Source organism: Chanodichthys erythropterus, chromosome 6 (assembly GCF_024489055.1).
Source record: "Chanodichthys erythropterus isolate Z2021 chromosome 6, ASM2448905v1, whole genome shotgun sequence".
Classification (NCBI taxonomy): domain Eukaryota; kingdom Metazoa; phylum Chordata; class Actinopteri; order Cypriniformes; family Xenocyprididae; genus Chanodichthys; species Chanodichthys erythropterus.
Genome location: NC_090226.1, coordinates 9,499,438 through 9,515,655, shown reverse-complemented (window position 1 = coordinate 9,515,655; position 16,218 = coordinate 9,499,438). Strand labels below are relative to the sequence as shown.

Sequence of the window (16,218 nt, the reverse complement as noted above, 5' to 3'; positions counted from 1 at the left end):
TTGCCTTATGACTGGCTGAATGCACATTATCCGTAACATGTATGCTAAAAGATTTTGCATACCTTAAGAGACAGACACGCCCCCCCCTCTGGAACTCTCTGTGCGAAGCAACACTATGTACACAGCAGAGGTCTGGTTGCATGGACACTGGCTCCCTCATGCCTTAATGAGCACACGCACACACACACACACACACACACACACAGATTCTCAAACACAGGGCAGATCACAGCAACACTATAGGGAGCAACCATCAGGGCACGTCTGAAATGTCACCTCACAGTGAAGCAGAGAGAGACAGACTGGTGTGTGTGGGGGTGTGTTGTAGTATTGCAGTTCTAAAGAAGGGCAGGGTCATGTGACTCCATTACTCCATTCCCCTGGGCTTTGACATATTGGAAAATTAGAGAGAGAGAGAGAGAGAGAAGGTGTTGGGAGATGTGAAAAGATGTATGGACTGGAGAGAAGGATATGAGAGGCTGAAGAATCCACGATGGAGTGAAAATCCTGAAAAGCTCATTTATGCTGGTTAGTGCTAGTTTGGTTAGCAAAATGCTAGTCGACTAGCATTTTGATTGACAAAGGGAGGCTTGCTGGTTAAGCTAGTTAGAGGACTAGTTCACCCAAAATGAAAGCTCTGTCATCATTTACTTGTCATACTTGTATTGCCTACTTTCATACATGGAACACGAAAGTCTCTTTTGTCCAAACTTCTCTTTTCCATAAGTGAATGGTAACAAATTTGTCCCTATTTACACTGACTTTTTATAAAAAAGCTACTTGGACATTCTATGTATATATATATATATATATATATATATATATATATATATATATATATATATATATATATATATATATATATATATATATATACACACTCATATATTAGACTGGGTAAACCCAGCCTGATCTGCCGGCGATTTGATTTCGCCCGGCAACTCAGTCTGGAAACCCGTACATTCATTTCTACTGCATCTGTTACACTTTTGCAGGAACCAATCACAGACTGGCTTATCCACCTTGCTCGCTATTGACGGGTATAACACGATGACGATAGAGAAGCGACGGCAAGCACAACCGTCAATCCAATTCCTTTTAACCTCTTGACGATGCTGAATGAATTCTTTAGTTTAGCAAACAAATCGCTCGAGTGGGTGTAAATTCCACTCACTTTCATGTTTTTTTTTCACAACCTGCAAAAATCGCTCGATGCCATTGCTGCTTCTGCAAACAGCTGATCAATGCTACAAACCAATACAAACTAAACCTGTCTGGAGTTTTCGCGTCGCTTGGAAAAATCCGTCACCCGGGATCGTTGATCTGATTGGTTGAAGGACTATCCAATTGCGTGAATAATGCTCGTTGATCACGCCTCTTTTGCAGTAGAAAATACATACAGACTCTCCAGACCAATGTTCAATTTTAAATTGAGCTTGGTCTGGTGATAGCCAGACAACTCATATATATATCACTCAAAAGTTTGGGCTCAGCAGTGTTAATTTTGACAGCAAATTTTGATTTAGTTTTAGTCATAGTCTTTTGACTAAAATGCCATTTAGTTTTAGTCATATTTTAGTCATTGGAAATTGTTTTAGTTTTAGTCTAGTTTTAGTCGACTAAATATCATAAGATTTTAGTCGACTAAATCTACAGTAGAATTAGTCGACTAAAATCTAATTTAGTTAAATTGTAAGCATTAAGCATTTCCAATAAAAATGCTTCCACAGATCCAATACACTGATATAGGTACATCTGATATTCCCCAAACTGTTTATGTTCACCCAACTGTACTTTGCTCACCAAAGCGGACGTTTTTTGACCGTTCAAGTGCAAAAACACGTGAAAGAGCAAAATTCAGTACTTTTCAGGGATTGACACACTTATCATTGAGGTAGGCTACTATTATAGATTTCATTTAAAAAAAAAATTAGATTTGATTTTTAGTTTTTCCTGCTTTCATTGTAATTTTAGTTAAAAGTTTTAGTAATTTTTTGTTTATGTCTTTTAGTTTTTGCTTTTAAATGTCTATAACTTTTTATTTTTTGTTTATTTTAATACCTCAGGTTAAGCTAAAGCTTAGAAACTATTAAGTTTACATTTTTATAAGTTTACATTTTTATATATTTATCTTTTATTTCAGTTAATGTTTATTTAAAGTAATGAAGATTTCTTTGGTTTTAGGTTTAGTTAACTATAATAACTACTTTAATAACTATAATACTTGTAAAATATATTGAATAATGTGTCAAATAATGTTCTTAGTCTTTCCTTCCTGTGACAGAAGATACAGTAGTTTACTATGAATTAAACAGAAAATAAATTAAATACAGTTTATTGTTTAAACAAAATAACAATAATGACCAGGAAAAAAATAATAATTATAAACCATCCCGAAATACACCGTGACTCTTATTCTGAAATGTCTGCAGTCTGCACTGTAGCAGGCTGCTCATGAGGGAGATAAATATGCATTCTTTCAACCGTCTAAAACATGCTACCATATAAACATCGTGTAGTAAACATTGTCATAATTCATCAACATTAGCTTATAAGCAATCGGATGGCATAAATGTGCGCTATTCATTAATTGCGCAGCAGTCAGATGTGCTGCTGCACGAGCCTGTAGAGCGCGCAACAGCGCCGCGTTTCCCGCGGTTAGATCAGCACATTACAGTTCAAATGTGCGCATCTTCCACACAGGACAGCAGTCCTGACTGGATATCTTCCCAAATCGTCCCTCTCTTTCATTTTCGTCTCGTTTTTATTCGTTGACGAAAATTAGAGTAGATTTTAGTCATAGTTTTAGTCATTCAAAACGCATTTTTATTTAGTCATCGTCTCGTTTTCGTCCGTGAAAAAATGTCGTTGACGAAAATTATGACGAAAATTATTCGTCAACGAAATTAACACTGGGGCTCAGTCAGATTTTTTATTTTATTTTATTATTTTTTTAAATGTATACTTTTATTCAGCTAGGACACATTACATCAAATGTATCGATAAATGCATGTAAAAAATCTATTTCAAATAAATGCTGGTCTTTTCAACTTTTTATTCATCAAAGAATACTAAAAGAAATATATCATGGTTTCCACAAAAATATTAAGCAGCACAACTGTTTTCAACATTGATAATAAGAAGAAATGTTACTCCAAATCAGCATAATAGAATGATTTCTGAATGATCATGTGGCACTGAAAACTGGAGTAATGGCTGCTAAAAATATAACTTTGCCATCACAGGACTACATTATATTTAAAAGCATATAGAAAATAGAAAACATTTAAATTATAATAATATTTCACAATATAGTGGTTTTGATCAAATAAATGCATATAAATTTAAATAAGATCAAAGAAATCTTACCAACCTCAAACTTTTGAAGGGTAGTGTAAATATATTTTATATTTGAAAATAGAAATGATGGGAAGAAGGAGAGAAAAAAACTAGAACATGGAGGATAGAGGTGGAGGGGGAAGGGAAGAGAATGAGAACGAGGGAAACGTAATGGAGCAAGGCGAGCGGGTGTGTGTGTTTTCGTTAGCTGCTGCAGTAACCTGCTTTTCACTACTGCAGATGATCAATCAACTAGCCCCGCTTTTAGACACAGCCAGATCTTCACACACACAAACAGCTGCGAAACTGAACATGGCTAATCATTAACTACATCCTCAATACAGACATTTTTACTCACCGTCGACTGCTGTGTGCACACATTGGACACATTTGTAAGCATCAGCTGACTTTCACAGCAGTATTTGTGTGTGTGTGGTTACAGTATGTGTGTGTTAGAGAGAAAGAGCTACACTTTGATGATACAATGCATCCTCCACGCTGCTTCCTGTAGCTTTGATTTCTATTTACAGTCAGACTCATACACACCTTTACCTACTGAAACAAACACACACGCATACTGTTATGTTGGAATGTCATGTTGTGTGCTTTTTTTTCTCTTTCTGTCCAAGAGAATATTTTATTTTATTTTATTTTATTTTATTTATTTTATTTATTTTATTTTATTTTATTTTATTTTATTTTATTTTATTTTATTTTATTTTATTTTATTTTATTTTATTTTATTTTATTTTTTATTAAAATAGTTTATCAAAAATAGTTTATTTTTTATTATAAACCTTTTATTTTATTAAAATAAGATCATTTAAAATATTTTATATTTTAAATATTGATTAAAATATTTGATAACATTTTAATATAGGGAACATGTATTCACTATTAACTATGATTTTTCCCTCAATAAACTCCTAATTTACTGCTTATTAATAGTTAGTAAGCTAGTTGTTAAGTTTAGGTATTGGGTAGGATTAAGAATAAAGTCATGCAGAATAAGGCATTAATATGGGCGCCAGCCATAGTAGGATTACTGCTTACTGCTTGCACAGTTGTTCAGTCTACTGCCAACATTACCAGCTGGCAAAAGCTTTTTCTTGGTCTTAAAGTTGTTGTTTTACAGAGCCAATTTTTTCCTCATTCTGCCACCATGCAAAACACAACTCTTTAAATATGATTAGCTATTTCTAAAAATGTGAGGACATATCAGTTATAATGGCCTGAAAAGGCAGATATAATAAATATCTAGTTCAGTCATGAAAGCTGATCGCAGTCAATGATATTCAACATCGCTCAACATTTTAATAGTCCAGTTCATTGTTTTCTGTAAGCTACTCCTGCAGCGCACTATCAGAGTTCCTCTGAAACCCTCCTCCTTCCCCAGCTCCACCTGTCTAGATCTGCTACAGGATTTATGTCTGTCTATTTATGCAGCAGCAGCAGCATATCTTACATACTCAAAGCAGCTTGTCTGTGTAACTATTAGTTCAGCATAGCAGATTTAGTCTGCCTTGACCAAATACATTAACATCGTCATATTCAATAACATGCTAAAACTATCCAGAGAGTTGTCATGATCAAACTATGATTATGACATAATGAAAACTGGCTGCTATCAGCTGCTACATTAGTTTGAGGTTGTTTCAGCCTTTCGACTGGCAAAGAAATCTGATTTTTTTTGTGTTGGAATAAAGAACTCCAGTTAGAATTAGTCTGAAAATAATTACCAGAATATTGGATGTCATTACATTTCATTCATTAAATGTTTAGCCATTTTTAGTGTCTGAAATGCTCTTTAGTGTCAGTTGAGCAAGGATGTTGCTTCTGACAAGGCCTGTGGTTGCAGTACTCCCTCGAGTGCCTCTCCATCAGCTTGAAAACTCTAGTTCTACATTTTAGTTTCACCTCGTAGATTTTACATCAAGACGTCAATGAAGCTTGACAGCAGAGTGACAGACTCTCATGACCTCTGAGCAGAGTTTGCTGCTGGTCACAGAGCGGTCACTGGTCACAGCGGACAGTCTGAAAGAGCTCATGTTGAATCTGCATTTGAGTAGTTGACAAATAATGACATGAACTTGCTTTTTCAGCATCAGGATTTTTTTTTAAATGTCAGTTAATGTGTGTTTGTACATAATGAAAGATATTAATATAAAATAGATGCATATATAATTTATAATATAGATATTGTATATTATATGTATATATAATGAACAATGCTTGTTTTTATTTTAGTAAATTTTAATATTTTTCATTTTTGTTTTAAATAAATAGTAGTACTGCTATTATGAACCTGTAACCGTTATTAGTTCCCTATCACATTCTGCATTACCAATGCCACTGCTTGTGCGCGTGTTGCCAATGTACAGCTCTTACTTGGCAGATTCCTGAGTCGTGACTGCGCTGGCTATTGGCTGCCTGCTCCGTGCCAATCTGTGACTTCACTACTGGCACACACAGCGAAGGGAGACAGAGAGGGAAAAGAGCGAGAGAGTGAGCGAGAATAACACCACGGTTTAGCATGTAGAAGATTTCTCAGTTTCTGGACACACCTTAGCACTGCCATGTGCAGGCTTCCATTGCAGTGTTATGTAAGAAGAGAGAACCATGGAAGGCCAGAGAAGGGACCACTCTCTTCTTTTCTCACTTTATCATTCTCTCTTACTCTCTCTGGTTTACACTCACATATAGTCACTTATTTTTAAATCATGGAGGAGAGGAACTTTTAAACAGTAATATATTGACTAAGATGGGTTGTTAACAACATGGAACAACATTCTGGCACATTTGATTAAAGGGGTGGTTTATTATGATTTCACTTTTTAAACTTTAGTTAGTGTGTAATGTTGTTGTTAGATCTTAAACAACATCTGCAAAGTTATGACGCTGAAAGTTCAATGCAAAGGGAGATATTTTCTTTTAAAGAATTCTCTGTTTAAGGACTACAACAAACGGCTGGTAGGGACTACAACGAGCTTCTTCCCAGGTTGGTGACATCACTAATCCTAAAATATACATAAACCCTGCCCCCGGGAACACGCAACAAAGGGGGTGAGGCCATTTTATTGCAATATAGTATGTAACACAAATGCAATAGCATGTCATAAAAGCAAGATAACAACATGACAAGTTATAATCGTAATTAAACTAAACTATACCTGTTCTGTCTTCATGCAGCATATATTCTCTGGCTCTGTAGTCATTTTACAACACATCCCACTCTCCATCATTGTCTGACTCAGTTTTGAACATAAAAAGGCTGAACCGTTTCTAACATTTTAAGTGAGCCTGCGTGACACAAGCTCTTGAAACTCCGCCCTCTTCTTGAGAGCAGCAGCTCATTTGCATTTAAAGGGATACACAAAAAATTGAGTGTTTTTGCTCACCCTCAAAAAGTGACAAATTTAACATGCTATAAAAAATTATCTGTGGGATATTTTGAGCTAAAACTTCACATACACACTCTGGGGACATCAGAGACTTATTTTACATCTTGTAAAAGTGGCATTATATGACCTATTTATTTGCAGATTGTGTGTCACTGCAATCCATTCATGCAAGCAGTCCAGTTTCTGTTTGATCCAATACACACTGTCACCATTTTATGGGTATACTCACTCAATAACCCTTTAAAGTTACAATATGTTACAATTTTTGGATTCAAATACACAAAAACCACAAGAACAATGTTATATATATTTTATTTCTTATTGTTTAAATCTGGTTTGCTTGATTTATTGTGAGTACCATGTTTTACCATGCCTAATATCGATCTAGCTTACTGCAATGTGCAACAAGTGTCTTATCCGCTTGTTAAGTTGTGACGTAAAGAACGCCGTTTCCGGGTCCAAGCCTCGACTCGTTTCACTTGAGAATGCCATCGGCGGCCGTTTATGAGCGCTATTTATTCATATTAAACATCAATCCTTTAAAAAAGTTTTAAATACTTACAGTCTACACAACAGTCTCCGTGCTCACAGCATCACAGATATTAATATTTTAATGATTATAAAAGATGAATCATTGTCTGGCCATCTGGAATTTTGATATGGAGATAAAGGTTGTAATTATATATTTTTTTTGTAGTATTACACCACATCGTGTATGTATATTAGCACCATTTGTTGTTTTCTTGTGGTATGAGATAGAGCGCTAGGACCCGGAAGCGCTGCCGCGTGACGTCAGACTTAACAACCGGATAGTAGCAGTCGAGCGAACATACAGAGTAGAATTATAACAACTTTCAACACACAAATATATATAATATGATAAAACAGGTCTACATTACCCAACATACACTTGACTGGAAGAAGCGGAAGTGGCGACTGAGGCATAATAAAAGTTCTGCAGCTCTTGAGCTGTGTGTTGCATTCGTCTCTCATTAGCAATCACTCCAGCGGCCTCGTTCAGCTCCAACGGCTTTCAGCCACACCCTGCTTCATACTATAGTAATGTTAATTAATCTTTAATACATTAGCTCATCCATGAATACGATTTCTGCCCAAGGCACATCAGATTCTTTTTCAACGGCTGTAGACGTGAAGACAACACCTCCCATGATTCTGTGAAAATCAAGGCGTCATCAAGCAATGCCTTTGTTTTAAATAAGCGACCTCTCGTGGCCAAAAATTACATATTGTGCCTTTAAAGTGTATTACATTAAGCATTATGCTTAATTGTGCATGTTATTTCAAATATAAAATGTTTGCCACCATATTATTATTATGCGTTTGTGTCTACGTGATCTTTTTTGAGAACATGTCCAGGAAGTTATGTCTGTGTTAACAGTACCGTTGCGCCGACCGGACACCAGGTTAAAAGCGTGTTTCAGGAATAGATGCACTTTAAGTGAAGTGTGTTTGTGCATGAGTGTGTGTTGATGTTAGAATAAGTGTGTTTCAGGGTGAGTGTGTGGTTAAGCCCTATATGGAGGTGAAGGGATGGATGTCTTTCTCTAAATGACTGCAGAGCAATAATGATAATGGAAATGATGGCAGAGGTACAATATTCACAGAGGTAGAAAACCTCTCTCTATCTCTCTTTTTCTCTCTCTCTCTTACTACACACATGTCATGTTACAGACATTAACATACACCTTCTGCTTGTGTGTGCTTGTGAAGTTGCTCTTTCTCTTGTCCTTGAGAGGGCCACACACATGCTGGTTGCCTCATAAGGACAGGTGGGAAGGACGACAACAGAAAGCCAGAGAGAGAATGTAAGGATCTCAGTAATGGAGGGAGAGAGTGTGTGTGTAACAGTGAGACACTGCATCAGTGTGTTATGTAGTTGTAAAGGGTGAAAGAGGTTTTCCGTGTTTCTCTCACTCTCATTTTTCTTTCATCACAAACGTAAGGGGGACTAATATGAAAAAAAAGCATTCGTGGAAAAAGGAGGGAGCTGAGGGAGAGGTAGGGGGAACGTGAGGATGCAGAGGAAACGCGGGTGCTTGGTAACAAGGAGCGAGAGGGAGTGACCATCAGCTGTGTTGAGAGCAGGAGCAAAAAAACCGTGATATTATTGTCCTTTGTTATGACTTTGTCGCTCCTTCAATTTAAATCTAAAGGATATTTAAAGATATATTGTCCACCAGGTAAAAATCTGTGGGTACACTGAAAAAAATTTGGTGTAGTATTTTCTCTCAGAATTTGCTAGTAAATTTGACAAATAATTACTAAGAAATTGCAAGTAACACTGTAATAGTATTTTCATGTAAAACCTAATACAGATATTTCTACTATTATAACGCATATAAAAATAACGCAATTTGAAATATAATTCCTAAATATAGAATATATACGTTCCAACGTGAGGTCGATCGAGACTAACTCATCAAAAATACAGCAAAAACTGTAATATTTTGAATTATTATTATTACAATTTAATTGATCTGTTTTCTCTTTTAATATATTTTAAAATGTTATTTATTCCTGAATTTTCAGCATCATGTATACTCCAGTCTTCAGTGTCACATGATCCTTCAGAAATCATCCCAATATGCTGATTTGGAGCTCAAGTAACATTTATTATTATCAATGTTGAAAACAGTTGTGCTGCTACTTAATTTTTTGTGGAAACCATCTTTAAAGATTCTTTAAAGCTGCAGTCTGCGATTTTTGGTTAATAAACAGAACTGCATGCATCTTGCGGAAGAACATTGTAGCCGGAGCTACTTTTCTCCGTCTATGTCTATGGCGAGTCACGCAGTTACTGTGATACTCTGCGGCATCAGAAATAATACCAGTCCGGTCTGAAATAGTCAGAATATAAACAGGGTAAGACAAAAACACAGTTTGGAAAATGGATTCATGTTGTACGTTCTCATTATATAATTTTTGTAAATTTTGAACACAAAAAAAGTTTAGCTTTAAATAGAAAGTTTAAAAGAAGAGCATTTATTTATAACAGAAACCTTTATAATAGGTTACATTTCAATGCATAAACATATTTACTATATATTTTTTATAAGTTTAATGCATCCTTGTACAATAGAAGTTTTAATTTTCTTTAAAAAAAAAAAATCCTAAATAAAAAAAAGTGGACCAATGCAAAATTTTTGCCCCTACATTTGTAACTTTGCTCAAATCTTGGTTTACTTCTCATAGTAAGCAACATGATTCTGGGTATGTCATGTCTGCACAAATAGTGCAGGTCAAGTGCACCAAGGTGTAATGCTGAGACTTAAGGGCTAATCTAAATCCATAACCTTAAAGGGATAGTTCACCCAAAAATGAACATTCTGTCATCATTTACTCACACTCAAGTTGTTCCAAACCTTTATACATTTTTTTGTTCTGCTGTACATAAAGGAAGATATTTGGAAGAATGTTTGTTACATTGTAAGCAGATTTTTTCCCCTACTATGGTAGTCAATGGGGGGCGAGATCTGCTTGTTTGAGGGTGAGTAAATGATGACAAAATTTTCACTTTTGAGTGAACTATCCCTTTAAGTGTGAGCAATAATAACAGGTATGTCAACATTATCAATGACTAAGTCTAAAGAAAGCTAAGTCAAGGAGGAGGAGAATACCATTTTGGAATGGATGATACATTTTAAGGAATTAAGTAATATCATCTTCCCAGTGGTGAAAACGGACTCTTCCAGTAGTCTGAAGACATGCTGATTAGATCAAACTCTCACTCAGAAGCCTGATATGAGAAGTTAACAAAGAAGAGACCTATTCCACCACAAACAAGAGGCCTATTTTATAAACTTTCGTTCAAGTAAATAGATCGTGATACCAGATCACTGTCGCACTCCCCAAACAAACACCTTCATGTACCGCACAAATGCAGTGTATTCCCAGATGCCCCGGCCTGAGTGTACAGCATTGAATAATGTAGAGTTCGGCTGCATATCAGGATGACCTAGATTCAGCGTGAACGAAAAGCTGGAGGATTCCTGCACCGTTTTATTGCAGGAACCAGCTGTTTTTGCATGCTGACAACATGAGCAACATGTAGAGGACATGCTAATGAGGCGGACTGTATGCAGTCAGTGGTTAAACTGCGGATAAGTATGACACTGTGGTCAGTCAGAGAATCCTCGCCGTATAAAAGGGTAAGGGAATGGAGATCAATCGAAAGGGGACACTTTATCTCTCACTTCTGGCCTGGTTGCCGCGGCAATACCGAGATTCCATCAATGACAGAGGGCCCGTTGCCGCGGCAACGGTTATGAATGAGAGGAGCCTGGTAACCGTGGAGACTCCGTAAAAGAGGAATCGCCGGTTGCTATGGTGATGCCGTGAATGGGGAGAGACCTGGTGGCGTGATGTTGGAGAGAGACTTCCACGACCGTCATCCACATCTTTTTTTTTTTTTTTTTTTTTTTTTAAAGTAAATGAGCAAGACAACTCAGAATCTATTCTTAGAAACATTCTTAAAGCATACACATATGAACGTAATATGTATCTTAATATATTATCATACACACATAAACTGTAAACAATATCAGCTATTTCATTAACTTCTACCAGACATAGCCACGCCCCTTTCTCCAAATCTGAAAATCCTTTCTGTCAATCATATTTCATATTTGGGTTATGATATGTCTTTCAAGGGTGCTAATTTTCTGATTATCATGTATAATGTTACAAACACAGGACTTACAGTTCAATAGAGAAGAGAAGGAGTGATAAACTGGTGTAGGAAGAAAAAGTAAAAAGAGAGAGGCCTTTCGTCAATGTTTGTACTCTGATTGATTGTCAGGTTTTCCCCAGCAGACGAAGGCCTTGACGCTCCTGTGAATCCCTCACTCCCTTCCTCTATAACACCTTGTCATCGTCCTCTCCCAGGGGCCGGGAGGCTTTCTCTTTCCCTTTACCTCTCTCTGTTGCTCTGTCATTCTCAGGGCTAACCATGTGTCTTTCAATCTTTCCTCTCCAGTGTGTCCCAAATCACACTTCATTCCCTTCACAGGACTCTCCCACTGGTGCTGAGAGAGAGGGAAGTGACTACCTCTTGAAACACTGTGAGAAATACAGAGACTTATTTGGCAATTAAAGGGGTACTTCACCCCTGGCGAAATTGGCTTTCAGTAAAACCTGGCTGCCTATACAGTAGAAAGGCAAAGAAAATGTTGAAATCATTGCTACCTGACTAGAGAAAGTGGTTGAGAGAAAAAGAGAAAAAAACCTGCTAAGGATACGCTTACCAGAGTAAAACACCACATTGTTTTAGTAGCAAATACTTCTTAGCAAACTTTTAGTCATAATGGTGTTGACTTGTATTGTTCCTGGGTGGTAAATTTAAAGAGTAAACATTTAGCAGGAGTGAGTTACACTTTCCAGTAAAGGATCCAGAGCATTGTAGGCAGTGGCTAAATGCAGAGAATCGCAAATATGTTGTGACTAAAGATCTGAAAAACCTGTTTGTAGTCAACATTTCAAACTGTTTGACCATGAAAACAGTGTTTCGGCCAAGCATAGGCCATTCCGTCAGTTCCATCCAAAGAAAAAACGCCGTTGCGTACAGGTAAGAAAGCTGTTGCCATAGTCTTCTATTTTTATCATAAGGCTGTTTAAAGAGTAGACAATGTATGATACAATGTTCAGTGATAAACCTACCCTTACAATAACTGTTCTGTTAATACAGTGCTTCCCACACATAGACTTTACTTGGGCGGGCCACTCACTTATAATAACGGCCGCCCAAGTATATTTGGAGACACATTTTTGCTTTTATTATTTTTATCCTCTTATACTTTTATATCCGCGCAAGATAATGAAACCATCCGTGATCGAATAGCTAGTCGTTTCGTACCTGCTCGTTATGTGTGCATCAGAACTGTTTACTCCCGCTGACATTCCCACGGGCGCTGCATTTTGCAAAGTCACAAGGCGTATGTTCAGACTGCTTCAAAGTGTTTCTCAATCAGTGAAAAGTGCAGAATTATGCCAAGCGATTGCTAATGAAGTCAAGTTGATGAATTATTACAATGTCTACTTCATGGCCTTTATATAAAATGTTTTATACGGTTGTAAGAATCTGAAGGATCAGCCTGCAATAGTACATACATTTCAAAATAAGAGTCCTGGTGTATTTCGGGGTTGTTTATAATTAAAAGTCAAGTAGTCAAAGTCAAAGTAATTAAAAGTTTTTTTTTTCTTTTTCTTTTGGGCATTAATGGTATTTTGGTTACACAATAAATTGTATTTAATTTGATTTCCATTTAATTCATAGTAAATATTGTAGTCTCCCCCACAGGAAGAAAAGACTAAGAACATAATTTGACATATATTATTCATTTTATAAATTTTACTAGTAAAATCTGTGTCCCATTCACTGAGAGAGACACTATATGATAGCAAGGAGAACATAGGAAATGGAGAAGCATTTAAATGCTGAAATTCTGCATAATTTACAATGCATAATAATGCACATTGTTTGTTTGTCACATGTAGTAGACCATTTTTGTGCCGTGGGTAATAGGAGGATTTTTCACCCGGCTACCACAGCAAGTATATTTCAAACCTGTGGGAAGCACTGTAATAACCCTCTGTTGATCCAACTGCAGATACAAAAATGTGGAAATAGGTTTTACAAAAGCTTAGTTTAACTTAATGTACTAAAATAAATCAAACTTAAACAGAAAAAATGAATAAAAAATATATACATATTTTTTTAAAAACACGCAGTAAAACTTTAACTAAAATGAAAATGGAAAATATAAAAATAAAAATTTATCCAAAATATTAATATCCAAAAGCTATTACAGTATCTCAGTGATACTAAAATAACACTGACATGAACGCAAATGGTAGTTTGTACATTGTTACATTTTCAGAGCAAACAGTTTGAAACCTTGCTGATAGTTAAAAAATTGATAGTTAAAAAATTAAATAGTTAGTTAAATTGCCATTTACAGCTAGCTGTCTTGTATATCACTGTGGATGAGCTTTTTCACTGGGCCAATAAGCATCCACCTAGCAACCAAATAGCAATGTGCTAAAAACCACTTTGAACTTATTAGCAATCACATAACAACATCTGGACAGCCGCCTACAGTACCATAGAATCATGTTTTTCCATGGCCAACCACAATATACTATTATGTTCTTCAGAAAATATAAAAATGTAATTTAAAGTTTCATTTATCAATCATAAATTGTACCTATTTCAGTATTAGCCAGTCAGTATTAGTGTTGTGTTCAAAATAACACCGTTTCCTATGAAAGGCACTTTCTTTGACAGCTCACAACAGAGAGTTCTTATCAGCCAAATAGATATGGACAGGGTTGCTCTTTTATAACCCGAGCGCAGGGGCTACAGCCTTTCTTTTCAAACTTTTGCACATATACACACACACTCTTTTCCTCTCTCCATCTGTCTCAAACTTGCACATACTCCTCTCTCTAACACACACACACACACACACGTCAGTCCACTCTTCCATCAAAAATACCGCAGGCCTTTTAGTGTAGTAGGATATCAGCGCAGTCAGCTGTGCTCTGTTATCCTGACTGCACTTACTGTACATAAAGTGTTTTTCACCGCCTGACCTGGAGGCAGTTTATTCCTTCCCGCATCTAAGTATCCACTGTTCCACAAAATAAAGTGTAAACTGATCTTATATCAGCAGCCGAAGCACTTTAGTCCTGATCTCTGATCAGTTCTTTAAGTGTCAAATGTAGATTTGCATCTGTCTCAGGCTTATTGAATCACACAAGATGGGTCATAAATAGGTGTTATTTGTTACGTGAGACAGCAGATATATGTAAATGAATTACTGACAGTTCCATCCAAATATCTCAGTTGAGTTTGCTCAAAGAGGGCACAGCCTACTGATCTGTGATCAGGTTTTCAATTTAGGTTTGGTTGTGAATATTCGAGACAGATCCTATTATATAGGGTTGGCGCCATCTCTTCCTCATTCTCAAAACATTATTGCCCCATGTGACATCACAAAATAACTAATATGATTCAGATCATTGATTGAATTAGTCACAGTGTTCTTGCCAATGGAACGGCTTAACAGGAAGAGCTGAAGACATTAGAGAATGAGTCAGGAGACAAGTTTGCTGCATTTTGTCCAGTCTCGCTTAAGTCTATCCATCCATCCATTCTCTCTCTTTTCTTTTAGCTTACGTAGGTGTTTGCTGCATATGATGGCAGAGCAGTTAAAGGCCTATTGACTGAGCCAGTGGCTGGCGCTCTATATCATAACCACTAATGAATGAGCTCTTAGCAACATTGGCAACGCTGAATATACCGGCAACAGCAGAAGGGAATGAAAAACTGTTGGAAAAAGTGCAAGAAAGGACAGCTGCCTGCTAAAACCTGAATTCAGTGTCAGTTCACTGTCGGTGTTATTATTTGAATTTTTTTCTTTTAGATACAGGGGTAAATGTACTATCATTTTTAAACATTTTATGTACATTTCTCAATACTGAGTACAATTTTTCAACTAAATTTTCAATTTGATATACGAGCAATATCACACGAGTAGCCATGCAATTTGGCTGTATATGAGCATGTGTGAGTGTGATATTGCGTTTATACAACAGTTTGACAGCATTTCTTTAAAACCCTCTTTTCTGCAGAACTACTTCCTTCCGCCATCTCAAGTTGACATTTTGACTGAGGCTTCATTACTAATTCTAAGATGTCACAGCATTACCTGTGTATAACATTAATTCTTCAGGTCAATGTCCATAATATTATATCCATTATAAAAATCTGTTTGAATGTCCGCTGAGGAAAGCAATCTTTGTATTTGTCCATATTACAGTTAAGGTAATTTTCCATAACAGCGCTAAAACAACGTCCTTTTTTTTTTTACAAAAGTCCGTTTTAATTTAAAAGTCTCTTGTGACTGACTCATTCACTCATAAAGTTTGCCTTAATCTAATGGCGTATTAATGTAACTTTCATTCAATCCATATTACACACTAATGGACTCTTTCTCAATACCAAATACAACATATTATTTATATGAAATAATATTTATTGTACAACAGTATTTAAATTAACAACAATAGCCTTTATAAATGACTATATGAAATAAACACAATTGTACAATTCAGTCAAATGTACAAAAGCAGTGCTCTACAGGATGTAAGTTAAATATAGGCTTAATATTAATTATTAAATTTAAAATAGCCCAATATGATTTGCTCAGGAACAAGTAATAGATTAATAAGACCATAGATTGCCTGTTTTATGTACCCAAAATGAATTATATCTAATGTTTAACCACTATAAGAGACAGCCTAATCCCTAAAGCACTAGCCAAGATGAAGCTGTTCTCGGTGGTTAAACGAGCACTGAACGGCTGCTGACGGCCTGGAGCTCGCATCTCCAAAAACGTCTAAACAAATTGTAAATGGGTGCTATGATTAAATATGAGTCACTTATTTCAGATCTAAA

General features: G+C 36.2%; 1 protein-coding gene across 1 annotated transcript in view; it reads left to right on the top strand.

The window, feature by feature from the left end:
- Positions 1 to 16,218, top strand: part of cacna1ab (calcium channel, voltage-dependent, P/Q type, alpha 1A subunit, b) — a 149,966-nt gene that overhangs the window by 69,117 nt on the left and 64,631 nt on the right. The window lies entirely within an intron of this gene.